The sequence below is a fragment of the Pongo pygmaeus genome, chromosome 14 (assembly GCF_028885625.2).
Source record: "Pongo pygmaeus isolate AG05252 chromosome 14, NHGRI_mPonPyg2-v2.0_pri, whole genome shotgun sequence".
NCBI lineage: Eukaryota > Metazoa > Chordata > Mammalia > Primates > Hominidae > Pongo > Pongo pygmaeus.
In genome coordinates, this window is record NC_072387.2 from 106,831,457 (window position 1) to 106,843,808 (window position 12,352).

Consider the following 12,352-nt stretch of genomic DNA (forward strand, 5'->3'; position numbering starts at 1 on the left):
AACCAAAAAAAGTCCAGGACCAGATGGGTTCACAGCCAAATTCTACCAGATGTACAAGGAGGAGTCGGTACCATTCCTTCTGAAACTATTCCAATCAATAGAAAAAGAGGGAATCCTCCCTAACTCATTTTATGAGGCCAGCATCATCCTGATACCAAAGCCTGGCAGAGACACAACAAAAAAAGAGAATTTTAGACCAATATTCTTGATGAACATTGATGCAAAAATCCTCAATAAAATACTGGCAAACAGAATCCAGCAGCACATCAAAAAGCTTATCCACCATGATCAAGTGGGCTTCATCCCTGGGATGCAAGGCTGGTTCAATATACGCAAATCAATAAATGTAATCCAGCATATAAACAGAACCAAAGACAAAAACCACATGATTATCTCAACAGATGCAGAAAAGGCCTTTGACAAAATTCAACAACCCTTCATGCTAAAAACTCTCAATAAATTAGGTATTGATGGGACATATCTCAAAATAATAAGAGCTATTTATGACAAACCCACAGCCAATATCATACTGAATGGGCAAAAACTGGAAGCATTCCCTTTGAAAACTGGCACAAGACAGGGATGCCCTCTCTCACCACTTCTATTCAACATAGTGTTGGAAGTTCTGGCCAGGGCAATTAGGCAAGAGAAGGAAATCAAGGGTATTCAATTAGGAAAAGAGGAAGTCAAATTGTCCCTGTTTGCAGATGACATGATAGTATATCTAGAAAACCCCATTGTCTCAGCCCAAAATCTCCTTAAGCTGATAAGCAACTTCAGCAAAGTCTCAGGATACAAAATCAATGTACAAAAATCACAAGCATTCTTATACATCAATAACAGACAAACAGAGAGCCAAATCATGAGTGAACTCCCATTCACAATTGCTTCAAAGAGAATAAAATACCTAGGAATCCAACTTACAAGGGATGTGAAGGACCTCTTCAAGGAGAACTACAAACCACTGCTCAAGGAAATGAAAGAGGATACAAACAAATGGAAGAACATTCCATGCTCATGGGTAGGAAGAATCAATATCATGAAAATGGCCATCCTTCCCAAGGTAATTTACAGATTCAATGCCATCCCCATCAAACTACCAATGACTTTCTTCACAGAATTGGAAAAAACTACTTTAAAGTTCATATGGAACCAAAAAAGAGCCCGCATCGCCAAGTCAATCCTAAGCCAAAAGAACAAAGCTGGAGGCATCACACTACCTGACTTCAAACTATACTACAAGGCTACAGTAACCAAAACAGCATGGTACTGATACCAAAACAGAGATATAGATCAATGGAACAGAACAGAGCCGTCAGAAATAATGCCACATATCTACAACTATCTGATCTTTGACAAAGCTGACAAAAACAAGAAATGGGGAAAGGATTCCCTATTTAATAAATGGTGCTGGGAAAACTGGCTAGCCATATGCAGAAAGCTGAAACTGGATCCCTTCCTTACACCTTATACAAAAATCAATTCAAGATGGATTAAAGACTTAAATGTTAGACCTAAAACCATAAAAACCCTAGAAGAAAACCTAGGCATTACCATTCAGGACATACGCATGGGCAAGGACTTCATGTCGAAAACACCAAAAGCAATGGCAACAAAAGCCAAAATTGACAAATGGGATCTAATTAAACTAAAGAGCTTCTGCACAGCAAAGGAAACTACCGTCAGAGTGAACAGGCAACCTACAAAATGGGAGAAAATTTTCGCAACCTACTCATCTGACAAAGGGCTAATATCCAGAATCTACAATGAACTCCAACAAATTTACAAGAAAAAAACAAACAACCCCATCAAAAAGTGGGCGAAGGACATGAACAGACACTTCTCAAAAGAAGACATTTATGCAGCCAAAAAACACATGAAAAAATGCTCACCATCACTGGCCATCAGAGAAATGCAAATCAAAACCACAATGAGATACCATCTCACACCAGTTAGAATGGCAATCATTAAAAAGTCAGGAAACAACAGGTGCTGGAGAGGATGTGGAGAAATAGGAACACTTTTACACTGTTGGTGGGACTGTAAACTAGTTCAACCCTTGTGGAAGTCAGTGTGGCGATTCCTCAGGGATCTAGAACTAGAAATTCCATTTGACCCAGCCATCCCATTACTGGGTATATACCCAAAGGACTATAAATCATGCTGCTATAAAGACACATGCACACGTATGTTTATTGCGGCATTATTCACAATAGCAAAGACTTGGAACCAACCCAAATGTCCAACAATGATAGACTGGATTAAGAAAATGTGGCACATATACACCATGGAATACTATGCAGCCATAAAAAATGATGAGTTCACGTCCTTTGTAGGGACATGGATGAAATTGGAAATCATCATTCTCAGTAAACTATCGCGAGAACAAAAAACCAAACACCGCATATTCTCACTCATAGGTGGGAATTGAACAATGAGAACACATGGACACAGGAAGGGGAACATCACACTTCGGGGACTGTTGTGGGGTGGGGGGAGGGGGGAGGGATAGCATTGGGAGATATACCTAATGCTAGATGACGAGTTGGTGGGTGCAGCGCACCAGCATGGCACATGTATACATATGTAACTTACCTGCACGTTGTGCACATGTACCATAGAGCCTAAAGTGTAATAATAATAATAATAATAATAAAAAGAAAAAAATATATATCTGCCATGCACCATACCCAACAGATGAGAAAGCTGAGATTCAGAGACATGAAGTCATCCACTCAAGGCCTTTAGCCAGCCTGACTCAAATGCAAGCATCATCCAGTCTGCAGCCGCACATTTCTAAAGCCTTTATAATTCACAGCCTCTCATTTTGCAGAGACTCTCTCTGCCTGGCCTATTTGTTCCGGCTTCATGGCAGCTTTATTTAGGTGATAATAGAAGAATCCTGCTGCTTTATTAGGTGATAATTGAAGCCTTATGTGGATAACTATTCTTTTAGGTTGAGTGGTTTATCCCTTTGATAAAAAGAGGTAGACTATTGTTCCGAAAACCCAAAGTCTTCCTTTCATTCTTGCATTAGATAAAGAAACTTACGTATTTACTTTTAGCAGAGGCCTCAAAGGGAACCCCAAGCTGAGATGAGCAGACCCTCTGCCAGCAGAAGCCAGGTATCAGAAATGTTCTTCCTTCTCTGTTGGCTGAGATTTGAGGAAGTCACTTGCAATTTTGGGGATTTTCACCTTTTTCCTTTTATTTGTACTTTTAAAGGGGTTATAGGGTGAGCAACTGTCCCATTTTTCCCCAGGACTGTCCTGGTGTTAACACTGAAAGTCCTGCATCCCAGAAAACCCTTTAGTTCTGGGCAAACCAGGATGATTAGCAACCCTGCTTAAAACCTCAGCTGGAAGAAATGATATAAAGACAAAGTGGACAGTTAAGTGGGAACTAAAAGAGAAGTTTGTTAAAAAATAATTTACTATCTCGAGGCATTGCAGCCACTTTCAGGTTTTTCTGGTGACAGAGTGGGGTCTTTTAGGAAAACAACCTAAAAATCCATAACTGGGGACTGGCTAAATAAAATTTGAATGCTCAATCACTGGAATATTATGCAGCCTTAAAAATTAAAAGGGTAGATGTATACATGACCATATTGAATAATTTCCAAGATTGGAACAAAAATAATCATGTATAAATATTTTGCACATACAATTTATGGAAAGATACCATATCAATTTTCTATTGCTGTATAACAATGTCACCTTAAACTTAGTGCTTAGAACAATGCACACTTATCTCCCAGTTTCTTTGGGTTAGGGGTCTGGGCATGGCTCAGTCAGATTCTCTGCAAGGCTACCATCAAGGTGGTAGCTGGGGCTGGTTCTCATTTGGAGTTTTGACTGGAGAAGGAGCTACTTTTTCAAACCCATGTGGTTGCTGGCAGAATCCAATATTGTTGTAGGACTGAGCGCTTTCCTCTATCAGCACTGTCTGTCCATGGGAGGCCACTCTCACCTTCTACCAGCTGCCCACAGTTTCTTGTCATGTGAAGTTTTCAGCATGGCCATTTGCTTCCTCAAAGTCAGCAAGCAAAGAAGAAACTCAAGCAAGATAGCACTACAGTCTTCATAATACAGTCACATCATCACATAATTGTCATCACATATAGCCCGCCCCCTTTCCTGTGTTCTCTTGGTCAGAAGCAAGTCATAGGTCCTGCCCTCTTCAAGGGATGAGAGAGCTCAAGGGTGGGAAACTAGAAGTTGGGGGTCATTAGGCCACTGTAAAGCTCTGTCTGCTACAGTATCTAAGAAACTGGCAGCAGCACTTGCCTCTAAAGAGAGGGCCCAGAGCACAGGGTGGGGAGAGACTTACTTTCATTATTTTTCACACATTAATTTTGGTTTTCTTTGCCAAGTGCATTCATTACATTTCTTATTAAAACAAAACACACACCAAAAAACAAAACAACAAAACAAAAAACCTCCAGGCAAACACATTTCACCACTTAGTTAAGAAAATAAAAGACAAGGGGCACAGCCTTTTTCCCCTGGGCAAATGCCATGGCAACCCTTTAACTCCAGCATTGTATGTGCTCAGCACTAGCGCCTGGCCAATGCTGACATATAACTTCACCTATATATTAAATTCAAGGAGTGTTTTATAACAACCTTAAGACTTTGCAAAGAAATGCTATTGTATCTCAGCCAGGTGCAGTGGCTCATGCCTGTAATCCCAGCACTTTGGGAGGCCAAGGCAGGTGGATTATTTGAGGTCAGGAGTTCGAGACCAGCCTGGCCAACATGGTGAAACCCTGTCTTTACAAAATACAAAAAATTAGCTGAGTGTGGTGGCCTGCACCTGTAATCCCAGATACTCTGAAGGCTAAGGCAGGAGAATCACTTGAACTTAGGAGGCAAGGGTTGCAGTAAGCTGAGATCATACCACTGCACTCCAGCCTGGGCAACAGAGCAAGACTCATCTCAAAAAAAAAATGGTATTGTATCTCTTAAAGACTTCGTTATGGCGTATTCCGTTTTTTGGAAGGGTTATACTGTGAAAAGTGGTCCATTCAGTATTAAAGAGTAAACCAGAATAATGCCATTCGTGGTACAGATGAAGAGACTACAAGCATGCTGATGTTTGCTCACAGGGATGTACTAAGAAGCTGCCTGGAAAGCAAACAGCTCTGAGATCTCATAAATACCCAGCATGGTCCATGGACCAGCAACATTGCCATCACCTTGGAGCTTGTTAGAGAGGCAGAATTTCTATTCACACGCTAGATTTACTGAATTGGAATTTGCATTTTTAGAAAGTTCAAATGCATGTTAAAGGTTGAGAAATTTTCTTCTAAACTACCCCATACTACTCCATAGAGTATGATACAGACCCAGAAAAACTCAACCACATTTTCACAGTAAATATCCACACAATAATGCTTATTGCAGTATTGTTTATAAGAGCCAAAAAACAAAAAACCTGGAAAAATAAAACTAATTGATCATCTGTAGGGGACTAAAAAATAAACTACAGTGTATTTACCAAAGGAACACTATAAGAAGTTAAAATTAACAAGCTACAGCTACATATATCATGGATATATAGATAAATTAACATGTGGATAAATTTCATAAAGATAATATTTAGCTCAAGAAAAAGGGAATAAACAAAAGCCCAAGTTGCAGGAAGGAATATACAATATAATACCATTTATGTAAAGGTCAAAGATGTGGTGTATGGATGCATACATAAGTAGTGAAATAAGGATGAAAAATGACAAATGCCAAGTTCAAGACAGTGGTTTCACTTGAGATGAGGAAAAGGGGAATGAGGAAAGATAAACAGAACATTTTCAGTGTATATTTTTCATGCTAGATGGAAGATACAAAGAGGTTTATTATATTTTCTCTACCTTTTTTATATACTAAAAATATTTCACAATAAAAAAATGTACAGCTTTTCTAGATGATGCCAAATTTTCCTTCAAAATATACATATAGATGTGTAACCTCACAAGCAGCTAGTGGGATTCCCATAACACCATGTCCTTACCCAGTCTCAGGTGGTCAGACTTCTAATTTTTGGCTGATCTGCTGAGCAGGTGAGAAATGGCATCATTGTTTCTTTAATCTTCCTTTCTCTCTTTTATAAGGGAGGTTGAACATGCCCTCATGTGCTTATTGACCATCAACTTGAATTTCACACCCCTTGTGCGTTTTTTCTGTTTATTTGCTTTACCTTATTGTTTTGTAGGAAACACTAATTAAGAGCACAGGGAATGCAAGTTGATGTCCTTATTCTGTTTAAGTTGAAAGTAGGATCTCTCTTAAACCAGTCAGAGCAAAGGCTAATGGAAGATGTCTAGATAGAAACTGGGTCGTATCTTAGGTTTACCACTGAAACCATACACTTAACATTTGTGCTCATTACTGTTAAATGCATTACTATTAATGCATTATTATTAAATGCGTGGCTCTGAAAAAGTAAGGTTAACCCTAAAAATCAAAGAAGCAAAAAATGTTCCTGTATGAAGTTAGTATCTTATGGGGTCTTCAAGTTGATGTCACTCTTCTTGCATTAAAAAATATAAAAACAATCAATTAAACAACTAAATGCATGGGATTAGCAACTCTACATGTTTCTCCATGGTAACATTGTATTACTGTGCAGAGCTTCACAATTTTATTCATTTTTGCTGCCATTTTTAGGGGGGAAAAGCCAACAAAATAAATTAGCAAAAATTGTTGAGATTTTCCCAGTTAGCTGTAATTTGTATTAGTCCTGTGTGTGGGGGGGTGTGAGTAAGCGTGTGTGTGGTCTTTAAGAAAATCACAACCTCTGGAAATTACTTAAAGGAAGAAATTTCTTTTTGTATTTGATCCTTCTATAGCTGTCACTGTTTATATCTTTAAAAGAAAAAAAGACATATTTTCTTGTTTAAACTAGGAGGAATCAATTTATTTAGAATGCTGGAAAATCTTTATGCTAAACAATTAAGGAATCTCGTTTATGTGATAGATGTTCTTCAGCATATTTTTGGTAGCAGCCCAAAAAGAGCTTTAGTTCCACTTATCATGGGAAAGGTAGCGTTGCCTTGGTGAATGACACACTTATTGCTTTAAGTAAAAATGGGCCTTTTCTCAGCCCCATAGTGTCAACGGGAGTTTTAAGCATTGAAAAACAGAAACTTCATAGACATGTGTTATATTGCTTAAGTTTGAAATTTAACCCTGTTTCCAGGGACTGGCTGTATTGCTCCAAGATTTCAGATATATTTAAACTCCTCAAATACTTGGTCATTTGCTCATTGATTCTCAACCTTTCTGTGCTCCCCCAGCTCTCAGTGTGCCCCTCAATTGTGATTCAGCCCACATCCCTGCGTTGAGCCTGATATTAGGAAATGGAGAGACTGCACAGACACAGTGACCACCACCAGGCAATGCCAAGCTGAGCAGGGCAGGCAGCAAAAGCACGTCAAGAACACTGTCTTAGGCTTGCCAGGCAAATGGAAGATTTGGAGACATCCCATCTGCCCAAGATAAACTTTTGCATGACAAACGGTGCCAAGATACTGGGGCCACGAGAGGTCTGTTAAACAGGATCAGTCTGAGCATTCAAGGAAAGGGGATTCTTAGTAACTACCATGAGTTCACCTAGCTCCCTTCATCAACTTCTTTTTCCAGCTCTATTTGGAAATTAGTGATTGAGAGTGAAGCCCACCACCTCTGGGCCCGTACAGTTGTGTGTTGTGGATCCATTGGCTGTGTGTGAGCAGGAACAGATGGGGTCAACCAGTGCCATGAAGCAAATAAGAACAAAGGAGAAACTTACGGAGTAAGAAATTGAGGAAGCTCTGGGACATGAAATAGCTTGCCCACAATTCTCATGGCTAGTTGGGGCATAGCAGAGATTACATCCATAGGTATGACTCTCAAGCAATTATAAGTATCTAATATGGCATAATATGAAGACTAACTCTCCCTCCCATCTCAGAGTGACAACATCTTATTGCCACACTTCTTGGCTTAATCTTAAGACTTCCAGCTCTCTCTCCCACTGCCCGGTTCACCCTGTCTCTCTCCACTCCTGTTTCTAGCTGCTTATCTATACTTTCTGGCCACCTTGTCACTAGCTCACCTTGCTTCCCCAGCTGATCTGGGGACTGCTGTGCCCCAAAATGTGAACATACACAGCCCTTCTTCTCTCATCTCCCTCATTTCTCCAAATACTTACTGCAAACACATAGTCAGGTCATGAAGGCACCAAACTTTGCCTGAAAGATTTAGCACAATATCAGTGCTGGACACAAAACAGAAGGTAAATAAAAATAACGTTAACAAATGTAGGTATGATGGAAAGACACTGTGTATATGTTTGACAACTTATAATTTGGTGTCAGACCTCACTGGCCTGACAGTTCATTTGCTGCCTCCTGCTGCAGGGAATATCATAATGGTCTTCGTCCTCCACAGGTCCCAGCTGGCTATGGTGTAGCTGATCTCTCCAGAGACCTTTCTCTCTATTTTATCACCTCTCTTCTCTGAGTTCAGCCTTCCTCAAATTCTCCTTCCTTCTTGAGCTGCTAAGAGAAAACAGAAATTTCTTATTATTTAATTTGTAGAATAATTTTGCTTTTTTGTCTTTATCTTCCCACTTTAGACTACCCTTGGGCCCCACCTGTTATCACCAAAAATGTCGTTCACATGTTTTCCCTAAAAAAAAAAAAAAAATTTTAAGTCTCTACAATTTGTAATACAAAAACAATTCCTTCTTGTTCTTGTATTACAAATTTTAAATTCCTTTAAAATTACAATGTTTTTGTGGCTTTACATATATTAGATTAAAAATCTTAGAATAATTATATTAACATTTCCTCCAACAATTACTGAAAACAGTTTAAGTGATTTTTTTGCAGGGAATTTTTTTCCTTGGGGTATATCCCACTGGGGTTACACAATTGTTTACGTTTTTTGAAATCACTTAGAACAACTTTTCTCTGTGTGGTTTTGTCACCAAGTGGACAAATGGGTAAGGTCATTTATGGAATTTTACTTTCAATTCTAACTAATTCCTTTTTAATTTATTTAAATTTTTTAATAGACTATTTACAAGCTTCCAAAGTAAAATCTGCAATGTGTGGTATGCATCCTTTTTCTCCTCTTGTTCCTCTCAAATCAATCTGGACCTGGCATTCATAATGGTCTTTGCAAAATGCAGATCCTGGGACCCTTCCCCTTTCCTGCTTGCAAACATTCACTCACTGCTCCAAACACTTTAGCATGGTTGACTGGACTGTGCGTGAGCAAGCCCTTACCTCCCTCTCCAGCTCCTTCTCCATCCTTGCTCTTGGTGCTCCAATTAAAACTGAATTCAGTCAGAGGCTTGAAAGTATCAGGCCTTTCTTTTGCTTGAGCTTTTGCCAATTTCACTCCCTTTGTCTGAAGCACTCCCATTGCTCACATACTGTGTGGTTTTACCCCCATTGTTGCTTTTGTTCAGGCATGTGGTTGTGGCTAATCTGCCTTATGGAACAGGAACTGCCCCTTCTTGAATGCCCAAGCTCTCTGCCTCACACTGGGAGATGATCCTCTCCACGTGCAGAGAACCTTTATAATAATTAAGGAAATATGTCATTTGAGCAACAAATGTACAGGTGTCAGCCTGTACTCCATGGTGCCAGCTATAGCCGCTCCAGAAGGATTCTCTGTGGATCAAGGTCCTCTTCCATGCACCCATGACACTCCACATACATGACATCCAACACACTGTCATATACATGCCTACTAATGTGTCTGCATCCTGCACTGAAATGTACACTCTGTGAGGAGACAGACTTTGTCTATTTGATTCACCATTTTATCCCCAGACAGAAAAACTTGTCTGACTCTAGGGCCTCCGCCACCCTATACAGTTTCTTTGTGAGCAGCCAAGTGCTCTTCTGCAGTCTAAACGCTGCACAGTCATACACAGCAGCCCTGCCTGCCATAAAGTATTTTCTCATTAAATATATATTGAGTTAATTAATCCTTGATTTTGACCTGTACTTCCTAATAGCTTTATTGCTGATCCTCTTTTTCTTTTTAAATTTTATTTTCGGTGTTTTGAGCATTCTTTAAACATGAATTTCTCTGAAGAAGATTGCACTACCTTTTTTCAAAACAAACTTCATTTCACAAGCCACACACCCCACCCCTCTGCACCAAGATTCCCACCTGATCCACCAACAATGACGCGCACCTTTTTTTTTTTTTTTTTTTTGAGACAGAGTCTCTCTGTCGCCCAGGCAGGAATGCAGTGGTGCGATCTCGGCTCACTGCAAGCTGTGCCTCCCAGGTTCACACCATTCTCCTGCCTCAGCCTCCCAAATAGCTGGGACTACAGGCGCCTGCCACCATGCCTGGCTAATTTTTTGTATTTTTAGTAGAGACAGGGTTTCATTGTGCTAGCCAGGATGGTCTCAATCTCCTGACCTTGTGATTCGCCCGTCTCGGCCTCCCAAAGTGCTGGGATATGCACTTTTTATTTGAAAGCTGGCTTCTTCTATTTTCAGTTCTTTGAAGGAATAGTGGATGGTATAGGAGAGGATGCAGCTGGAACCATTACTGTTTGTTCAGCAGAGACAGCAGGCCCTGTACTTCGCCTGCTTCAAAGCTTGGGAGAATTTGGAAGCAGAAAGTTCACAATCGCTACTGTGTGGTTTTACCCTCATTATTCCTTTTGTACATGCATATGGTTGCAGCTAATCTGCCTTGTGGAACAGGACCCACCCCTTCTCCTTGAATGCCCAAGCGGTCTGCCTCACACTGCAAGAAGACCCTCTCCACATGAAGAGAAGCTTCAGAGTAATCAAGGAAATACATCATTTGAGCATCAAGCCTCCTTTCCCCCACATTGTTGAGAGAATTGTCAAAATACCACTTTTGTTATAATTAAGGTTCTTCAAAATACAAAGATATTCATGGAGAATTCTTCCTCCCACATTCCATGTGTGCTACAATGAGAGCCTGATGCCCCCTTCATAGCCTGCATTCTAAAGACAGGGCAGCTACTCTGTCAGCCCCTAGCTGGGCCCTTTTTAGGCCCTCTCTAAAAGTCTTCAAATCTGGAAATATTGCACTGATAAAGTATTTTTAGAACTGTGCTTTTTTGTTTTTCTGCTTAAAGAACAGGGAGAACACATGTAAGTGTTATAGCAGGAGGATCTGGACATAGATCTATCTCCTCTTCAAGCATTCTTTCCAAGTCTCCTTGTATTGCTTCCTGAAATATTTATATGAGCAAATACTTCAGCTTATCATAAGGAAAGTCTGGGATGACATAGTCAAATACACTCATCCGTAAAAGAAGATAAAAACTCGCAATGGGTACAGAGGTGGCCAACTGCAGTTCAACATTTAGATCTGTTAGCAGCAATAAGTAAATATTGGTGAAATCGGTGTTTTTCTTTCACTTCAAGAACTAGGCAAATACATCATCATGGAAATGATTTTCTAAAGGGCAGATTTAAAGATTTGTGTTGGGAAAGACTAAAGGTGGCTCTTTCTCAGGTACCTAAAACATGGGCAGAGCTCTTAGGCTGTCCAAAAAATTCACTTATTTTTTTTCTTCGGCACTTAACAGTTTTACAACCTCACTTTTAAAAAAGCATTTAACGTGATTTATCTGAAATTATTTTTCTATTAGTTTTATGTGTTTCTATCTTTTCATAGGCTTATTTTTTATCTTTCTAAATGAATATTAATTTTTAATGAACAAATCATGTTTGCCTCACTAGAGTGTAAGCTCTATGGGGAAAAACCTTTCCCCACTATATTCTCAGCAACAAATACATAGCAGAACATCAATAAATATTTGTTAAATAAATAACTTTTCAGAACCACCTACTATGAGTAATAATGTCATTAAAATAAAAGTGTTTACTGGGCTTTTATTCTGTGATTGATACATGCTGAGGGTTTTACATGGATTCTTTCATGCAATGCTCACAAAACTCTACAAGATAGGGATGGTCATTATTATAGTTTTACCAGATGAGAAAATAGAGGAGCAGAGAAAAACAGGTGTGAGACAAGTTACAGACAGGAACTGGCAGTCTAGTCTGCAACCAAAGGCAATTTAACTCCAGAATCAGTTAAGCCATCACCCTCTACTGCCTTTGAGGTCAGAGACACAAGGAAGGAAAGTAACCAACATGACAAAAAAAAAAAAAGTGGAGTCCATCCCAGAATACTCAAGGGTTTGATTATGTTTATATAGGTAGCCCTCACCGTACATGATTCCACTTTGCGTGAATTTCAGTCATCATGGTTTAGTTGAATAATGTCAGTGCCCCAACAACTTAGGGTTTTTTTGTTTGTTTGTTTTTTGTTTTTTTGAGATAGAGTCTCACTCTGTC

General features: G+C 39.6%; 1 long non-coding RNA gene across 2 annotated transcripts in view; it reads right to left on the bottom strand.

The window, feature by feature from the left end:
• Positions 1-5,582: 5,582 nt before the first annotated feature.
• Positions 5,583-12,352, bottom strand: part of LOC129011783 (uncharacterized) — a 45,364-nt gene continuing 38,594 nt past the window's right edge. The window contains exon 4 of one of the 2 annotated variants that reach the window (XR_010123611.1): positions 5,583-8,536. This is a non-coding gene — a long non-coding RNA (uncharacterized LOC129011783). Of the gene's footprint in view, positions 8,540-12,352 lie in introns of both variants that reach the window. The other variant, XR_010123610.1, reaches the window with a different exon arrangement.